Source organism: Accipiter gentilis, chromosome 3 (genome assembly GCF_929443795.1).
Source record: "Accipiter gentilis chromosome 3, bAccGen1.1, whole genome shotgun sequence".
Classification (NCBI taxonomy): Eukaryota; Metazoa; Chordata; class Aves; order Accipitriformes; family Accipitridae; genus Astur; species Astur gentilis.
In genome coordinates this window covers 4,927,041-4,944,868 of record NC_064882.1, presented here as the reverse complement: position 1 = coordinate 4,944,868, position 17,828 = coordinate 4,927,041, and the positions used below count along the sequence as shown (strand labels likewise).

General features: G+C 37.7%; 1 protein-coding gene across 3 annotated transcripts in view; it reads right to left on the bottom strand.

Moving 5' to 3' along the window:
- MARCHF1 (membrane associated ring-CH-type finger 1) overlaps positions 1-17,828 on the bottom strand; it is a 256,852-nt gene that overhangs the window by 135,267 nt on the left and 103,757 nt on the right. Inside the window, exon 1 of one of the 3 annotated variants that reach the window (XM_049833791.1) lies at positions 11,729-11,761. The exons of the other annotated variants lie outside the window; for them this stretch is intronic. The gene's annotated coding sequence lies outside the window, so the exon portion shown is untranslated. Of the gene's footprint in view, positions 1-11,728; positions 11,762-17,828 lie in introns of those variants that run through there. 3 annotated transcript variants of the gene reach the window in all.

Sequence of the window (17,828 nt, the reverse complement as noted above, 5' to 3'; positions counted from 1 at the left end):
TTTTTCTTACAATGGTTCTTTTGTCCTCCTGGCACATTTGGTATTAACAGAATTGTCATGACCAGTCTACCGATTTTAATTTTATCAGAAATTAACACTGTGAGCCTGATTGGAATACCAGAATCTTAAAATAATTTCTGAAGCTATGATAAACTACCCTTCTACCTATCTGCTAAATACACAGAAGACCAGTAACATGATTTATGGTCATAGAAATAATACAGAATAAAAATTGTATTATTAAAGAAAATCCTCAAACACTGATACAACCAAAAAGGTACTAGAAATTTCATGAATGAGAAGTTATATGCTGGAGGCCACAAATACCAGCTGACCTGTTACATGAGACTTAACGGTTCTGCATGAAATTCTGCCATTCTTCCAACCTCTTCTAATTTACCATTTTAGTTCTTATGTGTTAGTATTCAGAAATTTTAAATGGACAATGACACACGTAGTCCGAATTCTCAACCACACTCAACAAATGCACAAGAGATAATGATTAATATTTGTATTTTAAACAGAGCTTAAAATGCCAAAACCAGAGGAGCCTGCACATGAGAAATAAGTTGAACCAAGCTGCACCGCATGCACAGAACTTTTCATGATTATGTGGCAACTGTAAAAGCTGAAGGCTCTATTGTTTCCATGGAAACTTTTTACCTACAGGATCTGCCCACAGGAAACAACACAATGCATCCATATCCCTTATAAAATGGACTTCACTGGGGGATTTCGGAATGTTCTATGAAAGCAGAAGGAGCAGTGCCACACTAATTTCAGATCAGGAAAATGAAAGCACAGAAAAATACATCTGGAATTAGAACCAAAGTCAGAGCGCTGTGTGGTGTCCATCAAATTCAGTCCTTGTTATAATGACTGAAAGAACAGCATTATAGATGATGGAGGGAGGAGGAAGAAATACAGCAGAAAAAGTACCATCCAAAAGAACACTATTTTCACACATTAAATGTTTGGTCATGGATCCCATAAAAAGGACCATCAGAGAACCAGCAATGACTCAATACATTCACTGCAGCTCAGGAGGGCCAAACAACACTACCTGCAGACACTGGCTTACAGTGGGGATTCCTCAGTAATGAGACTGGAAATACATTTCAGGCAAGGCATGCAGTTAGGCTGAGCTCACAGCAGCACTACCCCTATGCCTGCTGTGACCTCCTTTCCTCACTGTAGGAGACGGCAGCAGCGTTAGAGGATTTTAACAGGCCTTCCTGTCGCTGCCTATCTGTAACAGTGATAGAGCCCAGACACAGGGTTTGGGAAAGCCAATTCACATCCCCACCTGTGTCTAATCTCTTGTATTCAGAGCAAAAGGCTGGAAGTGGTTAGAAAACTGGGAGAGAGCAGTAAAGCTTTCACAACACTCATGCAATCACTATCCTATGCAACTCCAGCACCTTTAACTCTCTCACTCAGCACTACAGACATAGTGTCCTTCCAGGCACACAGTCTTCGCAGTTATCAAACTAACTCCTCTTTGTGGGCCTTGTACGCTGCCTAATCACAATCCTCTCTAGCTACGTCTATCATGTGATATAGCATATTCAGATATCTCTTGGTTCCCTACTCACCAGCACTGCATGGTTCACTGCAAAAAGGCAAACACATCAACAGAATGCATTTCACCAACAAAATGCACTATTTTCACAAGGTTTGTCCAATTAACCATTTGCACTATGTTAGTCTTGCCTACCACTGGAGAAGTCAAATGACTGGGAGTGCTACCAAGCATTTTATTTCTCTCTCAAAGATAAAGAAAGGCAGTCTCTGATGTAAATGGAAGTAATATTTTCAAAGTAGTTAAAACTCAGAAATACTAACACAGTATTGCTGTCTGTCCCTTTCACCTACTTCATTTTGTTCTTGCACCTGGTAGTTGACATTTACATCCTATACCGAAATGAAGGTTTCCAATTTCTTGCCCAGAACCATAACGGTTAATAAGACGGTGAAGCATGAGCTGTATCCTCTTCATCCCCACAAACCAACAAAGCCAGTGCAACAGGCTGCTGCAGTAATGGTAGAGCACAGAATGGAAGTGTCTCCTTTTAAGTATCTGCAAGAGGATTTTTTAAGAGAAATGACAGTGGACAGCATGTGTCGGGTTTTTTTTGTCTGGGCTGCCACTAGACAACAATTATCTCTAATAAGACAAACACTTCTTTAAAATCAATGAGATATTACCATAACTACTTTAAATTGTTTCAGCGTGACAGTGCTGTAAAATGCAGCTATAATCTCAAATATATCCAGCGAGTAAAGTACAAAGGGTTTTCTTTGGATCACATGTCAATGGATCCAGACAATTCATCTACTTCCTCCAAGAGACAGTTTTCTTATTATTGCCGCTAAAATAGTCCCATCCTTTTACAGTCACATAATCCTACAACTACACAACTGGACAAATTTGGCTAATAATTGGGCTAAATGAAGGTATAGACTTCACGCTAATGACTGAAAAGTTTAATTCCACAATATGGGCACAGTAAAGAAACATATTCTGAACAAGGACATGCTTCCATTGCCTGCATGCTGTTACTGCGGCCACAATTTAAGAAGATGGCGCTGATAGGGAAAGGAAGTCACGACTCTTGTGTATTCAAAGCCTAGGAGAAGAGTTGAGGGATCTACTAATACTTCAAAGTAGGCTGAGAACCATCCTCTCTCTTCTTATTAAAGTTAAATCATCCCACCATAGAACACGAAACAGCTGATGTTTGCATTCCCATTAAAGGTAAGGTTACACTGTCAAATTCCACTCCCCAATACAAAATCTTGCCTTTTCACTTTTCATTGAAAATAATACAAAATTCAGGGAAGAAAACCTCAAAACAGTAAGCTTACAAACGTACATATTAAATAGGAGCTAGGAAATGCGTTTTACAAAAATCGTCTCTAGAGGCGAGAGCCGCCTTTGCGGGGAGGGAGGGCCGGGGGCTGCCGCCCACCGCGGGCGCTGTCCGTGGTGCTGAAGCGGGGCGCGGCGCTTCTAATATGCTTGTAACAATTCACTGAAATCAGGAATAATGAACACCCTTCTCCTTCCAAAGCTGAAGGTGTTGTTGGGGATATACGGAAAAGAATTTTTCACTTTCACCATAAGAAGTGTCTTGGAGACATTCAAAGTGTCTTGAAGTTGGTAAAGTCTGCTCTGTCTTACGAAAAAAAAAATCAGGTCAAATTCAGTATTATTTTGCTCACAGTTATGAAGGAGGATTAAATATTATTGTAAATATTAGTTTTATATAATTCTATGTGTGGGCTGACTATGTACCTGAATACACAGGCTTTTTTCCTTTTTTTTTTTTTGTTTTGTTTGTTTGTTTGTATACCTTGATTCAGACAAAACTGGATACACCTACAGGGCTAGCATCAGTTTTGCAAAGCTGGCAGTATGCTCAAGCAAATTGAGCCTCTGTGATGTTGTTCCTTAACTAATCGAATAGTTGCAATCAATCAGATTTCAACGCCTGAGAGTTGTTTTTAATCAGAACAAGATTTGGTGGGCTATATGTGACTATGGAAGCTGCTTTCTAAATGGTATCTAAATTTGAGACTACTTCTCTAAAATGAGTCTTGGAACACAGGCTTTGCAGATGACAAAGTTCTGCTTTAGATAACCTTTATTTGAACTGTATTTGCAACATGTCACCCCCCAGAAGAAAAGCATCTGCAACAGAGAGAACAGTTCACAAAGCACTGTTCATAATGGAAGTCAGTGTGAAAGGCGCCCAGAGCAAATGATCAGTTTTTCAGCTTCCTGAATTGTTTCCAGGTCCAGATCAACCCCATTCAGCTACCAGGTTTAGGCACTACAATACATTCTGGAAACTGTCTCAATTCCAGCCACTGCTTCAATCTAATTCACTACCTAAGTCAGACACGAAACTAAGCAAGCCATGGAAAGTTATAGTTGAAGACAAGACAAACAACCACTAATTTAAAAAGATGGAATTTTTTGTGCGTGTGGTTTGGTTTGCTGGGGTTTTGCTTTTGTTTTTAAAAAACATGATTTAACAGGAAAGATTTACAATAACTTTTTAATATGGCAATGCTGCTTCTGTAAAATCTCACACTAACATTAGAAGGAAATCCAAACGAAACGAAATGAAATGAAATCTGAAGCCTAATATTTAAACTCAGAACCATCTTAGAGTAGGAGAGAGAAAATACACACACAAGCCCAAACTTTCAATTTACTGGAACTGGGAATTCCAGAGATAAATGGAATTACAAAAGCTCTCTTCATGAGACTTGTAGTCAAACTTCAGCAGCATCAGAAGACATGCACCAGCAGATTGTAAGCATTGGCTAGAAACATAAAGAGAAAGGAGGCTACTGAGATATGGAATCTTGAGCTTCAAATCCTTTATCAGTGAAAAGGCCAATTTTAAAATCAATACAAGTATTTGACACATAGTCAATACACAGCTACTCAAGTTGGTGAAATACGTTTTTATGTCTTTTTCTCATAAAAAGCCTGACAATCATACTATGCAGCCAGTAGCCTTTATGAAATCTTATCAGTAAAAGCAGCCTGTAAAGAATTGGCATTATCCTACAGCATGCTAATAAAAGCACAGCAAGCAATCTCTTATTTTCTTACTGGTAGCAGAGTAATGTTTTTTATTCACAGGAATAGGAAAAAGGAACAAGGATCCAAAATTATTAGAACAACCCTAGCCTGTATTAGGTAACACTTCCCCTTTCTCTCACTTTCATGAAATTGGCTGTCATAAGAATCACATGGCAGACCAAAATAATAACAGTTCCCAAACAGGAGTCAGAAGACTTACTGATAAAGAACTTAACTTTCTAAAGAATATTTAAGAAAACTAAGCACACCACAAACTGACTTACAGCTATACGTTGGGAGCACCTCAGCCACTAAACACAACAGCAATCTATCACCACAAAATTACAGAAAAACTTCACCAGGAAGCAGTAAGTATCTTATAACTGCAGATAGAGGTGGACTTCCATGCAAACATAGCATAGAACTCCAAACTGTGGTCATGTCAAGAAAAGAAGAATAACCTCCCATGTCTTTTGACAAATAACATACAATATTGACAATATACAGGATTGGAGATTTTGTCATATATCGTATGTAACATCATGTCCAACATGAGCTTTACATTAAGACAAACTATGAAGGAAAAGCAATATGTGTCAAAGTATATCAGTAATCTGATTCACATGCTAGAGCTCCCCCTCCTCATTCTCCCACCCCCACATATCTTGCTGAATAAAAAGTTATATCTCCTAAAAAGATGGCAATTACATGACTCTCTTCAGGCAGCTATACTTGAAAACAAACACCTTTACACTTCCTGTAAAAAAAAAATCCACCTGTATGTCAGGTAATAAATGACCATAACTATTTATCTGTTAAATTACACCTAAGAAACTTTTAAGAAGAGAATTTAAGATAATCAGCAACAAAACCACAAACATCTGCTACCTGGCTGAAGAATTATTTCATCAATTTCCTGGAATACTAAGGCTTTTATTCCTTGCATCACATGCCTCAAGCCATCCAGAGAAGTATCTGCTATTTTATTAGCACTGGTATAAGTGACATTTTCATGTATCAGGAGTTATGCTAATTTCACCTTTTGGTAAAGTGATCAAAGCCACTAACAAATTTAACTACGCTAAATATTGTGCCTCCCCATCGTTGTGGTTTAACCCCAGCTAGCAACTAAGCACCACGCAGCTGCTTGCTCACTCCCCCCCACCCAATGGGATGGGGGAGAGAATCAGAACAAAAGTAAAACTCGTGGATTGAGATAAGAACAGTTTAATAGAACAGAAAGGAAGAAAATAATAATAATAATAATAATAAAAGAATTGGAATATACAAGTGACGCACAATGCAATTGCTCACCACCCACTGATCAATGCCCATTTAGTCCCTGAGTGGTGATCCCCCCACCCCCACCCCTCCCAGTTTATATACTGGGCATGATGTCATATGGTATGGAATACCCCATTGGCCAGTTTGGGTCAGCTGTCCTGGCTGTGTCCCCTCCCAACTTCTTGTGCCCCTCCAGCCTTCTTGCTGGCTGGGCACAAGAAGCTGAAAAATCCTTGACTTGGTCTAAACACTGCTCAGCAACAACTGAAAACATCAGTGCCTTATCAACATTATTCTCATACTAAATCCAAAACATAACACTATACCAGCTATTATGAAGAAAATTAACTTTATCCCAGCTGAAACCAGCACACCCATCTAAAAAAAAAAAAAAAAAAAAAAAGACATTTCTTGACTTAAGCTTGTAAGGCAATAAAGCAACATAAACAGACATGTAAAACCTTTATCTTTTTTCATTATTACAGACATGTTTCAAGTATCAAATATCTCTGTATGTACTTCATAACTGCCATGAAAATCATTTAATAGAAATGTATAAGCACTACTTTCTTTGTAGCACACAAGAAAGTATATGCCTTTAAAAGTATTTCATCTATCATTACGTCTATTTAAAGTCAAGCAAGTAAGAAGTGAGGTAACATAAACCAATTCATTCCTGTCAAGAACATTCAGCTGCTGCCACCTCCCTTAAAAAGCATGTCAATGTCTCCTAAACTATTTACAAGCTTTAAGGTAAATGTTAGCAGTAACTCTAGTCTGGCATTTAAAATAAATGTTAGCAGCTACTCTAATGTAGCATGTGAAATAACATCAGGTTTCACTTTCAATTCTGACTTGAAGGGAAGATCTGCTTACAAAACCATGCATGCTCTTTACAATAAATGAGCATACATAATTTTGAGCAACACATTAAACTTTTTCTTTTTTAAAGGTACAAACTGTACAGCAAAACCACTAAGTTCAAGTCTAATCCACCATACTCTCTCAATAAATGTCAAAGTATTTCCCTGATGCCCTTTAAAGGCTCAAAAGTTGCAGATCTCTTGCTGCCTTTGAGATGGCAGAACATGAAAACACTCTGAAGAACTGACAGAGGTCCAGGAACTGTGCAGTATACAGAACTAAATTTTATGCCAAGGTACAATAAACATTGGGGTGAGGATATGACAAGAAAAAGACAGACATTTAAGCAGGTAGATTCAAAAACTAATGTAGCCGCACTTATTTTTCATATGTGTTGGGGAAAAAGAAAATTCCTCCTTGCATCTTATTACTTTCTACAAAGTTCTGTGAAGGAAACTGATATTCATCATCACCTCTGATGATGAACAACAAAATATATTAACACTATAGAAACATAGTAGGCATAAGTAGAAAACCATTTACCACTAAAGTTATGAGCAAAGATTCAAAACTTAAAAAAAAAAGAAGTAACAATAACATGGCAAATTCATTACTTGTTAATAGTAACCAGAGAATATCAAATTTTGTAAGATCTTTCGGATATTGGGTTTGGTTTTGGTTCAACAGGCTAAGACTCATAACTATAACAAGCAAGTCATACTACCGTATAGAATGTGTCCAGAAGCCATATTAGAGTTCCACAGGCCTTTTTTTCTTTTCTGTTAATGAAAATTCTTGCAAGGTAACCAAATCAAGATTGACTCATACCTGTCACTGCTTTCTTTATTAAGATATCTTGTACTCTGAAATGATTACATTCAGATGAACAGACCTAATTTTTGCTTCTCATGGACAAGAGTTCATTATGCTAATCCTTTTAAAAGTAGCATGTACATTTTCCAGTACCACATTTTGAAAAATAATGGTTAAGCTGAAAAGGTATCGCGTCTACATATTTAGTTTGGCAGCGAGGAGTATCTTCTCTGCCATACCATGACTTACTCCTACCACGCTGAGTACACAACATTCAAGTTTGCTTTTCCACAGTAGTCATGGCAGTTTATTCTATGACCCTTGCGAACTGTAGGTTAGTGTTAGTATTTTTGCTAAGCTTCACTCAGTTGCTCTGTCCAATTTTCTCTACTGTATGAAAATTTCTTTCTGTACTTATCTCATGTTAGAATAATAATCCATGCCCATACACAAGACAATGTAAACAGAGGCTACTTTATGAACTTCACAGTGCATGTTCACAAATAAAATAATAAAATTATCAGCCAGAGCAGGCATTTTATCAACCATATTTTTCAGGAGTCATATACATGTTTTTAGCCTTTTTTATCACAGCAGAGAAAATCAACTGGAAGTCCAGCATAACTCTTTAAATATTATATACATATAAAATGGGGGACAGATATTAATATGGCACTAGTCTCAAGGCACTGAAGTCTATGTTTTCAAAAACTTAACAGATTTGGAGTCCTGATGACATAATTTGATTTTTAGGTTACTGACTTAATTCACTTTGAACAACAGTCCTATTAACAAACTCTTCTGAAAACAGACACCCAAGTGTTGTTCTCCATCACAGAAACAGTTACAGATTTCACTGTAAACTTTCTCAAACATTGAAGAAAGCTGAATTAACTACTGAATATCAAAAAAAGTCCACATCATGTTGTGAATGCACCCTATGCTTTATACCTTGGTCTTCTTTTCTACAACAATCTTTTCCAACAGCATTACTAAAAGAATAAGAAAGAAAGACAGCTTGTTCATGTAAATGTTTTGGGAAAAACAAGTAGCATTAAAGACTTCCTAAAATCAGTGAAACAAACTAGCGGAAGATTATACCTGCATATAGAAATATAGTGCAGAGCTGCTGCAACAGGTTATACAACACCTAAGCATTTTCATTGCTTCATTATGGAAAAAAACTACCTTGTCTTTAGACTACACTCAAAGAAGCTCTATAGTTAAAATTGATGCAAAATCCATTGTTAGCTACAACTTCCACTAATTATTGAGGCAAATCACCCCAAAATTACAGGAATAGACTGCACTGAAGTTTTTGCTCCCACAAAGGGTACTGCATAGGAAGATTGTCTTAAAAAGCTTCCTCTACCGATTGTTATCATGCGTCTACTCCTAATAATGGTCGGATATCTATTACGGGCACTTATGGCTCGTAATTAATACTACACTTAATAGAATTCTTAAAAATAAACCAATAGTTGGTGATCATCTGTAAGTGTGCATAGACATATATTAAAACGTTCAGATAAAGCATATCTATGAGCATCTATAATCACAGAAAAGCATTACAGAATGAATTGCATCATGAATCATATCCAACTAAGGTTCTTAAATCAGCCAGATTTACGTAATTCACTGTGAACTTGGAAATAGTTCACTGCAGTGAGCTCTGCAATTAGACAAAAGATGAACTCTTCTTCATAAATTTCAATGCTGTTGTAAGGACTTTGTATAAAATTCTCTAGCAATAACAGAATTTGGCACACAATCCTAACAATTGTTATCCTAGCAACTGGAAGACCTTGCAGATATCTCATTTGTTCATGTTCTCCTGAACCAGAACCAGCTTAATGCTCTCACTGTTCTAGGAAGCCCATTTAACTAATTTATTTAGCTTTCACCTCAAAATGCCTGCTAATGGAAAGGCAAAGGAAGCAAGTACTCACAGAAACACTATCAGTGGATACCGCACGCCCAGAAGACCTTCATCAACACAGACAGAAACACTGAGTACAAGCAAGGAAGTTTCCCTTTGTGAGGACCATGCTGTGTAGGAATTGCAGGGCTAAAAGATCATCTACATAAACCTGAGCAACCTCTGTCTGGACAATAAAAAGGCTGGTTCGCTACTCCCAAATTACATCCACAAAAACCCCTTGGAACATTATCATAATTTACATAAGCTGTAGATATTATGTGGAAAACATTAGTCTTTACCACTTGATCCACGATCTCTATCGATAACATTAGGGAGGTTTTATGCTGTATAAATCACAGCCGTAAGCCATAAGGGATGAGCAGATATTCGAGCAGGATGATTAGGCTCTGCCCAGCAGAGAGCAGTTTTGCAACTACATTTCAATGAACAGCATATACTTTAAGTTTGGTGGGGTTGGTTGTTGGGTTGTTTGGGTTTTTTTATATTCGTTTTAGAAGAGAACTTTCATGAACTCAATTATCCCAGCCATTTTGCTCTTTTCCACTATATAACTTCCACAACTTTCAAGAAAAGACTGTTTTCTGAGATACTGGAGTCTTGCTGAAATGATGCAACCCAGACCTTATACAAAAAAAACCTAGAAAAGCACATGAGATGATTCTTACGATTCAGAAGCTCCACACTTCCCCTGCCCCCCTAAATTAACTATTACACTTATCTGACCTCTGTGCGAACGTTGCATGTATTCTTCAGTTAACTCTAATGATCAAATTAAAACAAGAATGCCAGAGAGCAATTTTAAGCTAGGTAACATTATATACTTCTGCTTTTCAGAGCTTGAGTCTTAATACAAAGAACAGTTTCCACCTGAACCTTCATCTTTAACCAATCAATGGAAGAATAAAAGCAAACCAAAGCAAAAGTTTTCCATTTTAGAACGCAGATCTCTAGATGTTTTCAACTCTGACAACAGTGCTACCAGTAAGGAACTGGAGACTACTTCCAGGGAAGGACACTGCTTATACACAGGTGTTCAAAGAAAAAACAGAATAATCACATTCAGTGAACTTGTCAAAGCCAAATATCGAGCAAAAACGGTATCTTAAAAAAAATAAATAAATAAAGCCTGCAAGCTTACCAATACTTTTCCACAATCACACAGACATGTTATGAGCATCAATCATCTGTTGAACTCAACAATCTTCTGAAAACGACATCACGCAAACCACAAAAAGAAAGTTAAAACGCTACTTCTTTTAGGGATGCAGTTTGTCACACAATCTCTTACACAATACTTAAAAGACATCACGTTTGCTTTCCCAGTAGTTCCTTATTTTCCATATAGCAAGAGGGAGCAGAGAAACACAGAGAGAAGAAACACATCTATAAAAAGCAGATGTCTATATTATGCACATTTACTGCTACATCTATAAATAGACTACTTATGTTTTGGGATGGGAAGGAATGCTTGCCTGTTTTTTTGGTCTTGCACCAATGCATGTTTAATCTATACATAGCAAAAGTGATTCCTACAGGTAAAAATACCATTAAAATTACACAGATTTTCTGTATTTTTTGTTCTAACCATTAATACAATATAAACCTACAGTTTCTTCTTAACTGGAAAACAACAGGGTACAATATTTACTGATGGAACAACACTTTCGTATGTTTATGAATGAAAGTAAGTCCTCAAGGGCTAAAAAAAAAAAAATAAACACTGATGCCTTTTACATGATAATAAAGAATAAGTTATACAGCCCATGCCTACATTTGCTATGAATAACACATGCATATTAGAAAGACGGGCTTTAGCATGGTATTTGTGTTGTTTTTAAACAGATAGGAATCTTACTAAAACCACTTTTTCATCCAACTTACTCTAAAGAAACTGTTACTTGACAGCTTATAAGGAACAATGACTGTTTGTCAGTACTAGCAAACTGCATGCATTTAAATAAAAATGTTAAACCCCCCCTAACGCACTTTGCAACTTCCTTCATCTTTTTTTTTTTTTTTTTTTTTTTTTTCCCCCCCCATATACGCTCCTTTTTTTCTGTAATGCTGAGATGTTATCACAGGAGCTTGCTTCAGTATGCTAAAGCATGCTGCACCCATGTGTACTGTGTAATGCTACGGCATGCCGCATCCTGCTGAGCAGCCAAACCCACTGGCTACCAAAGGCAGGCTCATCCTACCATAGCAAATCGAAACCTTCCTCTTACCTCGACTTCCTTGCTCTTCTCTTTGTTTCTGCCCATTGAACTTCTCCCATTGCTGGCAGTCTCCCGCGCTGGAACTACAGAAATCTGTTGGAGGGGCATTTTTACAGTGCTGCAGGTTGCCAATACCTGTTTGGATGCCTTATATCTTCACTCCCCCTGAGTAGCCCACCTGTATAATTGTTCATATCCTTGCTTTGCCAAGCTCAGCTCTAAATAAAAAGGGGAAAATATTATTTGAGAAACCGTGTAGCATATGCCGGGGTCTTCCATCAAAAAAAAAAAAAACAAAAAAAACCCCAAAAACAAAACAAAAAAACAGGTAAAGCAGAGCAAATTGCAAACAGAACTGAGAAAGAGCAAACGAAGTAAGGCACAATAATCCAGAGAGTTTCACATGCTTCGAATGATAAGTTGCTGCAAGTCATAACTCCTCTGCTGCATCCCCAGAACACCCCCTTGCCCCCCTACCCCCCCAAGAGCATCGTGGGAGACAATTCAATTTCTTTGTTACCTAATAACTGTCACGGAAACCAAGGAAACCTGGGTCTCGCAGGCCCTTATTAGCAATCGCTTCCCTCTAATGGCACAGGCTCCCACATTTGCAGCGGCTGCCACTTCTGCTTCTGTTTCCCCTCCGGTTCCACAGGAGTCCACTAAGCACCCAGAGACACCACCTCGTGCTGACTAGGTAAAGCAGCAGCAGGCTGAAAAGCTTAGTGTCCTATTTTGGAGCCAAAATCTCCTCCTTTAAAAGCACAGATAGCTCGCTGTGTCCTTCATGCGTCTGCGATAATCTGCTTAGGTCAAAGGATCTGCCTTGAAGTAAAGAGCAGCGGTGAGCGAATGAGGTGTAAAAAGGAAGACAAGACTGGGAGGGATTGCAAATGTGCCTTTCTGAGGTTGATAGTAAAAAGTTAACCCTTTTCTGCACTCTCTTTTCCCCAGATAGCACCAGCAGCAAGCTCAGCAGGACAAGCCAAAGGCAGACACACACATGTCTTTACAGTAGTCACACATACTCTGAAAATGTCATTGATGTGAGCTTCTCCCACCCCACAGAAGCAAGTTCTCTCAGTTACAAGCAGGAAAACAGCCAGGAAAACTGTTCCACCCTCTCCCCTCCCCCTAGAATGCAAAACAATAGAAGAGTGTCCCAGGTGCTGTAGTACAAAAATGGATTTGAAGAAAGGAATCTCTTAACACTTATACTTCTTTTAAAAATTTATTATTCTTGATAAATATTAAGAATGCAAGCAAAACCAATTTTGATTAAAAATAGTAAAGAAATAATTAGATCAGAACTCAAATTCTTAGCACTGTATAAATAATACAGGAATGAAAGCGGAAGAAAAAAAAACCAACACCAGAGCAAGCACCAAAGTTTTAATAAGTTGTCAATTAAAAAAAAAGAAAAAAACAAGTATTACCCAGGCCTTGAAGTAGATCACTTTTATGTCTAGCTGTATACAGTTGCACTTGGAATCCTAACATGAAATAATGGCATTATTTACAGCCTGGATTTTCTTACAATGCCACGTGGGGAGGATTTAAAATACTGTTGATTCACTACTCCACTACTTTAGTTACTATTTCCCAGTCTGAGTTAACAGAGGTTGCAAAAGTCTAGCCAGAGATAAATTGGGATCTGGTTCATACTGCCACCCCAGTTTTACATCATTGGTTTAAACCAAGGTATACTGACACACTCTTGTAATAAGGGTTTATCAAATGCATTAACAAAGAATCATAATCTGTACTGAGAGTTTACAGAAGCTGCAAGACACGTGTGTATGTGTGCACATTTTTATATTTATGTATTTATTATATGTATTTTATATATATCCATAGTCATGAAATAGATTTACAAATAATAAAATCAAGTCTATTGCCATTTACACAGTTCCTTTACACATTTTTAGCTGTATTTTACATGCTTATTCCATCTTTAGTCTGATATTTCAAAATGAGTTTGCATGCAAGTTTAAACAGCTTCCAATGTACACAGGGAGATTTTTCTGACTTTTGAATATAAATCAGGAAAAAAAGACGATCTCCTTCTTACCAAGACAGCTGTAATACAAAAAAATTATTCTAGGAGTATTCCAAGACAAGAAATGTCATATACCAGACTGGTAAAGTTTAGCTGCTAACCTCAAACTATACTATAATGTAAAGGAAATTGTTATTAGTTTAACAAAAAGTTTTAAAGCTACAGACAAACTCTTTTCCTTCCTCTGAGGAACAACTGGAATAAAAAACCCTAAACCTGGCTCTGCTTTGTCATGATAATCACTTACCTCTTTGATAAAAACACCAATAGAAAACTAGTGGTTTTGAGGTATTAAAATGGAGCTTTTCTGTAGTGTGTGTTTCCATGTCTAGTTAAGCTTCAAAAACTCAACCTGCCTTTTGATACTGTGCCAATAATTCTGCATTTTAAATTGTCTGAACTTGAGATTCAAGACAGAGATTTCTAGGTTAACCAGTAATCTCTCTAATCCCATCTATGTCTGTCTTAGCCAGAATAAAGACCTTAAAGGGTGTGATGTGCTTAGTTCTTTTTAAAATGATGAAGTCTTGTGGCCCCTTTTCCCCCCACAGCGAACCTATGCCATTAAAAAGCATATAATAAAAAAAAACCTAGTCCAAAGCAAGGGGCATACTTTACCATTAAGTACATCCATGCTTGCATTCTGCTTAACTGTTTCGCTAATTACACTTCTTCACCATGTGGAGCCTTCAAATTACCATGTGATTGCCCTCACTGTACATCTGCTGAACATGGCTCTTCCCAGACCGAGTGCTAAAACAAACTGCAAAACGATCAAGCTTCACACTGCTATACGTAGAAATACAGAGAGCACCACTGCTTCGCGGTAAGAAAGATGTTGTAAGATACAGGACATATCCAAAAGCACACCGTAAAAGTCAGTGGCAGAGGTGGGGTTGGGATAATTTTTCTGTCCCACACTTTAGTTTAGTGTTCCCTCTTTGCTTTTTCAAGTTTAATATATAAAATTATAAAATGTAAAGTTTTTGCTTAAGTGTTAATACACCTACGACCTCAGAACAGCAGTACAACATGAGAGCACATCCTGCAGAAACAACAAAACTATTGATTTCAATTTACAATGTGTTTTTACTTCGCAGAGTCCCAAAGTACTTCAAAGTCGTAATCAAAGTGATTTTATAGATGGATAGATAGATATACATACACCCCCCCCCCCCCCCCCTCCTTTGTTAGAAAAGATGGTAACTTCCACTCATTCCCTATGGTGATCAGCCTGGGATATTCTATTTAAACAACACTAATTTTGGCAAATGTACCACCCAAAGAGTCATCGTTTCAGCGCCATGCCTCACCCAACGCACAGCGTGACAGCTGCTTGGTGAAGTGTGGAGCTGCCATGAAAAGCAGCTAGATGGGGTTTCTGCCTTGAGGGGATGACAACAGAAGAGAACTGGTGACCTGGAGCGGGTGAAAACGACACGTCAGAGAAGACAGCTATGTGTTGGGTGGGCCATTAGTAATGGATTTAAGTTACAGAAATAGAATTCACAGTTCTTGACGCAAGTAACTACAGAAGAGCAAAGTACCCCCCCCTTTTGCTTATGGTTTAAAACCCTACTAATCCCAACTCAGAGAAGCCAAGGGGTCCAACTTAATTTTCAGTCACCCAACACTCTCCCCTCAGTACGTACTTTATGAACAGTCCCAGACGTATCTTGGTGACTGTGAAGGAAATCAAGACAAAAGGAACCATTTTCCTGGTCTGCTCCCTAGCTGTGGACTATACCGTGTGTTTCTTGTCTAGCCTGCAACACATGCAACCTCTTCATCTATTCCCTCTGCCCGTGGCTCCAAGGATACTACGTCATCTCTTACGCTCAGGACATGTACATTCACTGTGCAAAGCACCCCTGGAAGCATTTCCATAAGAATCAGACAACAAAAAGGGATCAGAATTCTAACCCTACAAACACACACAATGCTTTTATTTTCACTTAACAAGAAGCACATTATCTTCTCGTGATACCCATTTACACGGGCCTACTGCCTTGAAGAAAGAAGAGAATCTGATCGGCTATGGTTAATGGTCCAACCACGGTGACGTAAGGCTCAATGAGAGAATGAAAAACAGAGATACAACCCCTTTTGTAACACAATTACAAGGAAACACTGTACTAACGTACTGCCAGTTTACTAGCAGCCTATATATAATCACTCTGCCTTATTGCCACCACTTACAGAATTCCAAATTTTTGCAAGATTCTTGAATTGAAGAAAATATAACAATAAGTTTCCCTGCATAAATAACACTTTCTTTTACCAGTAACAGGTAATTCTAATTCTTTTTTACTCAGCATAAAATCGCCTTTAGGTAAGATGTACTGTAGCCATTATATGATCTTTAAGCCAAAAGCTATATTGAATTTAAAAAAAATAAATTGTGGACATAAAATGCTTAAAAGTTGGTAGTTTGGACTCCACATTATTTGTCAAAAAGACACACAGGCTATGAATGCACAATGTATGAAAAGGTACAGACCCATAGCCTGTAGTCGCCAGATGTAGGAATGAGTTTCACTGTCCTCAAAAATAATACAGAAAAGTTACATACACTGTATATACTATTCTCCCTTTACTATCTAACTGGGGAGGTTTTACACCCTCATAAATGTTTTCAGACCTGTTAACATGCTTCCTATATACTACAAACATCTTACCTCACCTCTAGTCTATACCTCCAGTCTCCTCAAGAGTCACTTTTATATATTACCCTCAGCATCTATATTACCTTCAGTTCCTTAATAAGAAACTGATAAAGAAGAAGTATAACTCTACCAACTCACCTGTTCTCATCACAATTTTATTTAAGAACACAATAAAACAACGTGGTTTTATGGAAAGAGGCTGGACTGGATAATATTCCATTAATGCACTCAGATGCGCTGCAGGGCTAGATACAACCCTGTGTAAAGTACAAAGCCATCTGTAACCCAAAATTTCTGCAAAGGATCCACTCCGTTTCCCTCTGATATTTAACAAGTGCATCAAAGCAACTGAGCCCTCACCTGTGACCTGCACTGATGACAAAATTACAAAAGGGTAAAGCATGTAACAACTACAAACAATTATAATAATAAAGGGTATTGGCAGGAGGCAGATTTCAAAAGAATTTATAGCTAAGTTCTAAAGAAAAGAATCCTGCTTACAATTTTAAATGAAATTCTGCTGTCAGGCTATCAAAAATGTATCACCGCATAGCTAAAAATTAAGGTTACATACCACAATGTATTCAGAGGCCTTTATTCGTTTACACATGCTCACACACAAACATATTCCAGTAACTCCCTTTAAACACAAGCTTTCCCTTTTCTGTAGATATTTCAGACTAAAGCAGTCTTCACACAGACAATCAGTATAAAATTTAGTACGTTATCTGAAGAAGCAAAAGTAAGAAAGGAGCCCACTTTCACTCACGAATAATTAATGTGGTTTTCTTTCCATTAAAATAGCAGTCACTCTTTTACATAAAGTTTTGAGAGTTAAAAAGAAAAGAAAACACAGATCTCGCCGATATTAGCAAATTTAATGCAGGCTAGGTATTGTGACTTTCAGCCTGTCTTACACTCACATCCTAGGCACAGAGAAGCAAGTCCAATCACTACAGCAGCTGTGGAAGTGGATACTAGTACTAGATAATGATCAAGCAGGATGAAGTACAGTCACTTTAACTAGCAGAAGCTTCTAACACCTAAATTAAAGATGCAGCTAGAGGTTGTCTAATGCAGACCAAAAAAAGACTGATGTTAACCAATCCCTTGGGCTTCACAGCATCCTCAAGTTACATGACACTAGAATCAAACAAAATTTTTAGATAAATGAGAAATTCCTTTATATCTTCTCCCGTCTCTTACAGTTTAAAACCAAACCATAAACAAAAAACCAAACAAAGCAGTACAAAGTTAGTCATGGAATTAGGGCAAATATGAAAGTTACCTTCAGCCAAATACAGATATTTCAAAGCAGCATGGGCCAGTTTCCAGATACCTTTTCCTCTGAATGGGAAAACCTGTTGTTGCTATCTGGACCAGT